The sequence below is a fragment of the Nannobrachium achirus genome (genome assembly GCF_963921795.1).
Source record: "Nannobrachium achirus genome assembly, chromosome: 16".
NCBI classification, from domain to species: domain Eukaryota; kingdom Metazoa; phylum Chordata; class Actinopteri; order Myctophiformes; family Myctophidae; genus Nannobrachium; species Nannobrachium achirus.
In genome coordinates, this window is record NC_137823.1 from 27,150,773 (window position 1) to 27,161,880 (window position 11,108).

Sequence of the window (11,108 nt, forward strand, 5' to 3'; positions counted from 1 at the left end):
GTGGTCATTCACGTTGGAATCATCTTAAAGGTCTCTAAATCTCTTGGAGTTTTTATTGACAATTAATTACCCTGGAACACATGTGGACAGTCTCTGTAGCAGATTACGACTAAGCACCTCCTGTAGTCTGTTAGTTTTTCATCAAGCAGTGCTTTTAGGTGAGTCGCTCTACTCACCTTTCGTCAGTCAGTAAAAACAGAGATTCAGAGTGTCAGGATGAGAGGTGAGTTGCTAAAGCCTACTCACCGCGGTGAGTGACATAATGTTGTAGTTTTCTGACTGTAGAAAACTACAGTGAGTTGCTACTCACCTAAAACTGGAGTATGAATTGATTGATTGAAGAATGAGCCTTTAGACTTTAGAGAGTCTTATCAAATTCAGCGTCTCAACTTGGTTTGGTAATCTCTTTGTGTAACTAAAGCTGAAGCCAAATGTTCTGCTTTTGGGACAGTAAAGCTAATCTTGAATCCTGAATCTTAAATCCTGAATCTTAACAGTGATTTCACAATCACTGTTTTTACTGCTATTTACATTCCCTGTCGGTGACACATTCATATGCTGTCTGAGCCTGACAAAGCATTGCTCACAAGAAATAAATACGGCAAAGAAAACAACAGTAGGCCTATACTATATTAAAACGAGACCTCAAAGGTCATGCATCTAAATATATTTCACTTCATGTGGTTACTAGAGTTGACAATGGCGCACAGCTGGAAGAGGTGCTTGTGAATTCACACAGGTTTTGTGGGCACGTGTTCAGCGAGCTGGCATCCAGGATGGCTGTCCTGGTTACTCAGCCTGGCAATAAACAGCGGTGCAGCGTGTCAATCCAGCTAGATCCGGTCCAGGCCTGCTAACAACACAGGCTGGAGGCACTCCACGTCATGTAATCCCCTACTAATCTCACACAGCTTCAAATAGATATGTATACAGAATATACAGTATGTGTATATATACAGTATATGAGCACATCTCATGCACTCATACAATATTCAAAGTGCAAAGTAGCAGTATTCACGTACCAAGAGCCACCTTTTTTTCAAGTGCAGACAAGATTTTGTCTCTGCTTTCTCGAAAAGGTGTTAACTCTGAGAGTGTAATAACTAATAATTACTATGTATAAAAATAAGCTGAGCGCAGCCAAATAAAAATATACATGAAAAAGGTAATTTGTTCCTATAGATCTCCACCTTATGCTACAACTATGAGTGAGAGAGAAATGAAATAAACAAACAAAGCATTGAAAACAACAGGAGCTGCAAGCTCTCAGATGTTGCCGTTATGCAGCTGTATCTCTGCCACGCACAATCCTACACAAGAAACCTCGGCACAGGATCCAAGTCAAGAAACAGCCCATAGACGTCAGACCACTGGCCGGCCTCCCACAGAGCAGGGACTTTTATGCTCTGTGTTCCATCATGGCATTACCATTACGTGCCACGATAGATGCCGGAGGATAGGATTTAAAAGCAGATACACAGTAGAATCCTCACTGCTAATTTAACTCTGTGGGTGTACAAACGGTTCCATCTGGATGCATCAATGGATGAATGAACACTGATGATTTTACTGTGTACACAAAGGCTTTTAAAATACACTTGTCAAAATTGACCTCACTCGTGTAATATTGAGGGGAGTGTCTTTATAGACACTCAGCAACACTATACAATAATATACAATAGCCTAGATTAGAAAGAAAAATTGTGCAAATGTGTGCTTTAACTTTGACTGTGAATAACTTCTGCAGGATGTCTTTGAATGTCGTCCATAAGGCACAAGATATTCAGGGGGATAATACCGAAGGGACTGTGTGGTCAAAGTGCAACATCAACCCGGCTCCGAAACGAACAAAAGCTACCGTTGTCTTTTACTGCATATCAGTTAAATTCAGCACTGCAGAGAGAATCTGCATTGTGTTGAAAAGGAGAGGTAGTTTGGGGAGAGGGTGGGTTGTGGAGAAAACACTCATGTTACTATTGACTGCAATAGCAGAACCTTAAGGCAACAATCTTCTCAACTCAACCAATAACCAACAACGCCAGAATGAAATCCAGAGCGGGCGGATCTTGAACTTGCACCACACAGAGGGCGTTTTGGAGTACACAGTAAAGTCCTCAGTGTATAATCATCATTCTGAGAGTTACAAACTCTCAAAATTAAAAACAGAGGATTTTTTTTACTGTGCAGGGATTTTACAGAGGAAAGCAAACCACTGTTGGAATGAAACACAGGTCATTCCTGTGAGTCCTTGCATGGATACATGGTCCTTCTGTCCCTGTTCTCGGTCTGTCCGTTGTTGCTGTCCAGTGGAGGTCTGATGGAGGCTGGCTGAATGAAGGGGTCACAGTTGTATGTGCGTCCTGCAAGCCGAATGACGTCATGATGACGTTATGATAACGTCCTCCTGTAACTGATGACGTTCAGAACTAGGCCAGATCACAGTCTATATGGGGATGATCTTGACGTCATTACCAGGACTTCATAGGACTATATGATTATTGTTATTGTTTGTAATGTTAGTTGAAATATGAACATGTAAGGTTATATTCCTGGACATACGGTATCTGACTAGTAGTTATGATATTTATCTGGCCTCGATCGGACCCTCTCTGATTAATCCAGGACGTCCGTTTTCCTGGGCAGGATTTATGTTGGTTGAAATCAGGTGATATTCTAGGCCAGATCTGACTAGTCATGGTTTGACTTGATCTGGCCCGAGTTTTCCTGGGCAGGATTTATGTTGGTTGAAATCAGGTGATATTCTAGGCCAGATCTGACTAGTCATGGTTTGACTTGATCTGGCCCCAATCGAGACGTCACTGATCGGTCTAGGTCCTGACCGTGCTTGCTGGGTATGCGTGTGCGTGCGTGTGTGCATGTGTGTGCCATCTCATCTCATCTCATCTCATGAGTTGTCTTGCTGGCTTGTAGTGCAGGGTGAGCTGTCGGGAGCTGTAGCCAGACACGCCGATCCCGAACAGCCCCATCATCATGGCCGGACGTGGCATCACGGGGCCTTCCCGGCTCTGCAGCACCGTCTGAGCTGCCTGAGTCTGGAAGAGAGACCAAGGGACGCTCACCACCCACACAGTAGCCATGGCAACCGCCACTCAGAGTCATCATTGCCAGGTCAAGGTTATTATAGTGAGCTAAATGAAACTGTCTTGTTATGATTATAAAACAAGTTAAACTCAAATCTTTCTTCATTGTCAATTTATTTAATATATATGAACATAATATTCATGGGTGGATATGTAATCTATCTTCAAGTTTTATTTTTTATTTTTTTTGCTGTGGCAGTTTTTGAATATGTTTTGGTATGGTATGGTATGTTTACTGTATTAACCAATTTTGGGGGAGAACCCCTTTTGGTGTTTTTACCCTTCAGGATGGGGTCGCCTTGTTGCTACAGTATGTACAGTATATAGCAGCATAATGTTTTTGTAATTATTTGAAAAAATAATATGGTTTTTCAGAAAACTTAATTCATGATTTAGAAGGCGTTTTTAGAATCGGCCTCAGTCCTAAATGGGTTAACATACAAATAAAACTAACACTAAAACTAATCTAAACTCAGACTTGGCCTTTTTTTTTTTTTTTGAGCGGTGGTCACAACGCTCCTATACGTGGCCGTGTGTGTGGGTCTCCGTCCGTCCGTGTCTGTATGTAGCCTAAACTTCGGCACGCTACTAGTCCCGCACCATTTACGCCACCCCCGCAATATATACATCAAAACGTGCGGCTCGGCCGGGAATGGTGTGCTAGTAACTTTCTTTCCGATCCGCCTTACAATGGCGACATAATCGGCAAAAAACGACGCTGAATTGTCCCCATTGACTTATAATGGGACAATGCAAGACATCACATTCAAGTATTTTTCTCTCGCAAAGCATTGGAGCTACAGTTTCAAACCTCGGAGAGGAGATTCATAATGATTTTAAGAATGAATCGAAAAATAATTACATCACTCGGCCTCATGGTGGCGCTATAACGGCCCACTTTGCGTTTTGCCCCGTAACTCTTGAACCGTAGATCGGAAAATTAAAATTCTTTTTTCCCTGGATTCCTTGGGTCAAGACGCATCTCTCCATATAGGCCACGCCCATTTGCGCCAGGATAGATTTTCCGCCATCTTGAATTTTCTCCAAAACACACTTTTTGCTCCTTTTCCTACATATTTTCTTCAAATGTCACAAAAATCGGTACACATGATCTATGAGGTGGGTAAACCACCGCTCAGTTCACACGGGTGTGATTTTTTTTTTACAAAATACTAAAACACTTTAAAAACTCAACATAGGCTAGGAACTCTGTTTTGGCACATTTTAACCACTTAAGCCCTGTATAATTCATCATACAACAAACAGCGGAAATAGCTGATCTACGCTCTCACAGCGCATCACGATGCAATGCGCTGTGAGCTGGTAGATCTGCTATGTTTGAAAGAGTTTGAAACATTTTGAAAATGACAGTTAATTGAGAGGAAAAGAATTGGGCAAACCCATGCAACTACAGTACAGTATGTCTGCATGTCTCTCTTTTCAGGATTATGGAGGTAATGGGCATTTCTGAATTTTAGGCCAATCCAACACATGCCCGCCATAAATAGAATTATTCCATTTTCTAAGGCAAGAATGTACGAAAGTAAATCCCAATCTGAGCGTTGTTTTGCACAAATGGCATAACACACGTCAGCAGGCCTGTTCAACCTCCATGTTCCCATCCTCCCATGTCAGAGTGGTGTCAGTTATCTAACTGTAACGCCTATGAACTAAAGCACTGAAGTTAATCAGGCCTGACAAGCTCCTGTTTGAAAAGTAATGTGCCACAGGTATTAAATGCAGCTGCAGGCTCCTGAAATACCTGCCAGGGTGATTTAGAGCATGGATCTCATGCCATTCCAGTGCAGATCCTATTAGTGGGCATTTATCTTGACCCTGAAGGATCCATGAGATCTCTGACTCAGGTCCATTTAAAAACAGACTGCTGTAATCCTCTCAACTAATCCTGCATGGCCTGGCACACACTGGTAGAGACTCTTTGAACCCCAAGAACACGTCTTTCTGGCATGCGCTTTCAGTGAATTAGGCAAACGTCACCAATCAAAAGACACTCATCCTCTGTTAATAATGACCTTTCCTTCAGCTATGCAATTGAAGTGGATTGATTCACCAATTCATGTGCCAGGCTGTGTTCAGGAGTGCATTAATAAAAATGTATAAAATATATTCTGTTTTGGTATTGCTGTTTCAGAGATATGCCATTGTGCCAAACCATCATTAAAGCCATGTAGAAGGGAAGTACATACTGTATTGTAGGACATAAAAACGAAAATAATCAGTTAAGTCTAACCATGAAATCTCTCTAAAAAGAAAGGATGTTACTGTACGCACCTGGAGGTATCTGATGTACCCAGGGGTCAGGCGAGGGATGCGGAAAAACATCTTTGTTGTCTACGGAGCTTCACGAAGGAAGCAAAAAAAGAAGAGCCTTGAATGGCCCTGAGGACTTCCTACTAAGCAACCTTCTTTGTGTCCCTTCTCCCACTCTGCGTCTCTATAGCCTGGTTCCCCTCCACCAGCCTGAGTGTGACGACACGGACACCGGTTCCCCCCGGTGTCCGCAGACACACGCCTGCTCCCTCACTCGGATAGACTCGCACACAGTACACCTGGACTCTTTTGATGTCTCTGAGGGAGACTCGTCCCCACAGGTAATATATAAAGGCTCTGCGTGGTTGCGTAAGGCAGTCACATGGTGTGTGTGTGTCTGCCTCTGAGGGATTAGTAGGCCATTGGCAGTGCATGCCCCTGTGAGAGATGTACCTTGGTTGTCCCATATTGTAGGGCATAAACAAACATGTAAACCCATCAGCGGCCCCGGCAGTACTGGCATGACGTCAAATTGCAATTAGTTACAGCTAAAAGGCAAGTTACCTTAACAGGATCTAGTATTGGATGCATACAAGTGTTTTGGATGCATACAAGTGTGTGCAAACATACAGTGTTTTAACACAATATGCTTCAAAATCTGCCTCACTTTTTGTAAAAATATAAGAAAGGAAAATAGCACTGTGTGTTGTGTAGAATGATATTAGGATATCAAAGTCATGACTTCTACAGTAGCTCTTAATGGCCTGGCTCCCCAATATTTATGTGACCTGCTGGAATGCCATGTGCCTGTCCGGCGCCTGAGGTCTTCGGCTACTATAGAGGTTCCGTGGTCAAATAGGGTGACGAAAGGTGACAGGGCGTTTGCCGTCAGGGCCCCGACATTATGGAACAGCCTTCCTGTAGCCTTTTCCGGGTCCACAACCATTTTGGAGCGGTGAAAGCGCTCCCAATAGACAGGTATGTCCGTGGGTATGTATGTATGTATGTGGCTGGCTGGCTGGCCGTGTCTGTAGCCTGGCAATACCTTGAGTGGCCACACACAACACACAAGTTAAAGGAGGGGCGCTGTTCTGCAGCACACGCACACACACACACACACACACACACACACACACACACACACACGGTATAGCTGCTCAGATTCACCGCTCCACTTCGAACCGAGGTTTGATTTTTTAAATCTAAATTAAAGACACACTTTTTTTTTGAAAATCCTTCTAAACCCCTTAACAGACCCTTTTATTAATACTGCTTGTTGTGTGCTGTTTATAAAATGTTGCTGTAATTTTACGATATGTTTCACTGTTTGATGTAATTTTTTAAGTACTTTGTAACATTGCTTAAAAAGGTGCTATATAAATAAAGTGTATTATTATTATTATTATTATTATTACCCCTACTATTCAACTCCTAGTTTCTTAAATGATGCTACACTTGTGCGTGCTTTATAAGATTAAAGGTTTCACACTGGCTGCTGCCTCTGGTTGAGTGTCACGAAAACTGTTGTTTCCACTGGATTTTCCAGGAAGGATTGTCCAAGCTCAGTTATTTCTGTGACTGTCGTCAACAGTCATGCCATGCGATGTGCATTGACATGCACTGGTGTTAATGATCTCCACCCAGACAGATTATGTTTTCATCCCTGTTTGTCCGTGTTAGTGGGTGACTGGAGATTAACGTTAGTTCGCAAACTGCTGGGCATCAAACCTTGTGTGAACGTTAGACCAGTTGTTCTCAACCTTTTCAGGCCACGGCCTCCAAAATAATCATATTTTAACTGGGGACCCCCCACCCTGACGAGCACTAAGAGTTACATTTTGTATACTACGGTTCTATTGTGAAAATAGCACATCTACATGCTCACAACCCCTCGTGTTGTGAGGCGTTGTGTGCATGTAGACCTGCTCTAATATTTGACAATTTGGCCAATGTTTAATTTGTCATTTTAGAGGTAAGCCCTCACTTTAGAAATATGCACATACCCTATATACATTTAAACTAGGCTATATGTTGGTTTGTTTACTTTTGAGGATGAAAACAATGTTACACATTAAGTTAATCACCTGGGGACCCTATGCTATTCAATTCCTAGTCTCTTAAATTAGGCTACACTTATGCGTGCTCCCTCTGTTTGAGTGTCACGAAAACGGTCTTTTCCACTGGATTTACCAGGAAGGATTGTCCAAGCTCAGTTATTTCTGTGACTGTCGTCAACAGTCATGCCATGCGATGCTCATTGACATGCACTGGTGTTAATGATCTCACCCAGACAGATTATGTTTTCACCCCTGTTTGTCCGTGTTAGTGGGTAGCTTGCAAACTGCTGGGCATCAAACCTTTTGTGTACGTTGCCAGTAATAGCCTAGACCAGTTGTTCTCAACCTTTTCAGGCCGCGGCCTCCAAAATAATCATATTTTAACTGGGGACCCCCCACCCTGACGAGCACTAAGAGTTGAGGCATTACATTTTTCACAATTTCTGCCTCTAATATTTTTTTTTGTTATCAATTATTTTTATTTTATTTTCCATAACATGAGTGAATCAAAATTATAGACATACATATGAGCAGAACAAGAAAAAGTAAAACATTAATCAAAAGAAAAATGCAATTAACAGACAAACAACACAAACAATAGCAAAACAAGAAAAGGAAAAGAAAACCCACCCACCCCCTTTCCCCGGACCAACACGGAATGTATAGTGCATGTCTGCCTCTAATATTTGACAATTTGGCCAATGTTTAATTTGTCATTTTAGAGGTACATGTAGGACTATTAGAAAGTCCTTAAATTGTCACTTTAGAAATGTGCACATACCCTATATACATTTAAACTAGGCTATACTTTGCACATTAAGTTAATCATCTGGGGACCCCCAAAATAATTTGGAGACCCCCCTGGGGGCTCCGACTCACAGGTCGAGGACCACTGGCCTATACCAAGGAAGACGCTTGAAAGAATGTTTCAAATCTGCCTCAAGGTAACACTATCCCGCTGTACCTTTAACTCTTGAATCATAGACGTATAATGAAAATTGTATATGGATTCCTTGGATCATTACGCAAGACGTGGCATGGCCCTATGCCACATCCCTAAATCAAACCTCGGTTCGAAGTGGAGCTGTGTGTGTGTGTGTGTGTGTGTGTGTGTGTGTGTGTGTGTGTGTGTGTGTGTGTGTGTGTGTGTGTGTGTGTGTGTGTGTGTGTGTGTGCAGAGCCGTTTCTGGGCCCATGGGGGCCCGCTCGCGCCTAAATGGGGGCCCGCTCGCGCCTAAATAATAGGCCTAATATTTTTTACCATTTTTTAATCCATTTTATAATGGAAATATATATATATATATAAAATATATATATATATAAATGAATAAATAAAAAACGACAACAACAGGCAACGTGTTTTTGCTATGTTTGAAAAATAATAGGCCTAATATTTTTTATAATTTTTTAATCCATTTTATAATGGAAATATATATATATAAATACAAATATATATATAAATGAATAAATTAAAAACGACAACAACAGGCAACGTATTTTTGCTATGTTTGATTTGTTCTTTTCTTATTTAAATAAAAAAATGAAAACTTCCCCATGGGGTGCTGGAACACCTGCAGCACCCCTAGTTCCCACGCACTGGCAGAGTCCTGCACAGTGGCCACTGTGCCAAATTCACTTTCACTTTCAGCGGTGTGGATGCTCGGAAGCAAAGAAAGTCACCACAGTTTGATTTGATCATTCCTTAGTCAATTATGAAGGGATTTCAAAAAATAAGACGTCTCCATATTGCTTGGGAAGTCTACTTCGCAGAGACCTTTGCGATTCGCTAATCGCGGGATTTCGCATCGCGATTTCGGTTTGAAAACGATTAACCATGCAGCAGTAGTTCTTTTCTGCTGAGGAGGGGGCGGTGGGGGGCCTTTTTGGTCGGCGGGGCCCTACGCAGCATGCGTAGTCTGCGTGTACGGTCCGCCGCCGCTGTGTGTGTGTGTGTGTGTGTGTGTGTGTGTGTGTGTGTGTGTGTGTGTGGCGTGCGGTCGCGCATGCTGTGCGCACGTCATTCTCCATGCATCCGGGCGGAGGGGAACTCAATTCGATAGGTACCGAAATGTTGTGTAACTGCTGCGCATGCGCAGATCCTGTTCAAACTCAACGGGACAGTTCTCACTTGACGGTGAGGACACACATTGCTGCCTATAGCGGAGCTGCTGTGTTCCACACAGCTCCAATAACTAGATTTTCTTCAACAGTTTGTTTTACGACGTCTGCTACAGATTTTGTCCAAAACTCACACGACTTGCTACACGTTATCTCTGAAGCATATATCATACCCATTTTTTATATTCCACACCAATTGGCTATTATTGGCTACCAACAAATGTTTGCTGGAGGGCATTTTTTGGAGCTGTGTGGAACAGAGCTCCCCATAGGCAGCAATGTGTGTCCTCACCGTGTCCTCACCGTCAAGTGAGAACGGTCTCGTTGAGTTTGAACAGGATATGCGCATGCGCGACCGCACGCACGCACAACACACACACACACACACACACACACGGCTCGAACGAACACATGGAGAGGAGAACGTGGCAACACACGGCTCGAACGACCGAACACACAGAAAACGTAGCAATTAGCAAATCTACAAGCTCACAATGACTCGCATCCCGGCCGAAATTGACTAGTAAAGGCGGCCGTACACTACACGATAATCGGGGGGATTTACCCTCCCGACAGTCGGTTTGGCTCCGACTGAAAGGGGCAGCAGACAAACACAATCACAACTACAATATTACCGCTGACGGCGTCGCGCGCAGCAAATAGAAGCGTTGAAACGGCACATCTGTACTTAGACAGCGCGAGCCCCAGACAAACACACTCCCAAGAACAGGAGCGCTCGAGCACATAGTAGCCTACGTCCTTTATACAGTGCTCCCCAGACCCCCGCAGCAACACAACAGTGACCACCGAATGCATGCAACAACGGCCAGAGAACCCACATAGCAAACAGGTTTGGCCCGAATCCGGCTGAAATCCGGCAGGTCTGGCTGACTATGGCTTGTGTGCCACACATCTCCAACTAGTCATCACAGTGTCTCTACATCATAATAACAGCTGGGTTTCTCAATCACTTTCTCATAGTGAACTAGGGCGCCCAATAACACCAGTCCAGGGTGCCTCAGAATAATATTTAGAATGTATCAATATCTTGTAGTGAGCTTGTAAATCTGCTACTTTTGGTGAATATCCCCTTAGAATAGGGATGCTGGGGTTTATTGATTGAATAAATGTATAAATGTTTATTTTAAATCTGTCCTAATGAAAGATTTAAGGGAGCCTCCGCACACTCAAAAGTGTGCAAAATCATGTTCTTCATGTTAAATAAAGTGCAAGCTTTTGGTCATAGACCTTCTTCACTTCAGGCATGCAGCACCTCGATGAGTGGTGGTCCTTTCACTATTAATCTGTCCTAATAGAAGCAGATATTTTCTCAAGTTATATGTTTGTTAGGCCTATTATGGACAGTATTTGTTATTTCAAATAATAGTAAATATGCTACATTTGCATAAAGCAAGTATTTGTCTACTCCCATCACACACACAGATCTAGAAGACATAGAATGTAAAAATATAGATCTAGAACACATAGAATCAATCTAAAAAATATAGAACTAGAACACATAATTTATAGATCTAGAACACATAGAATTCATAGATCTAAA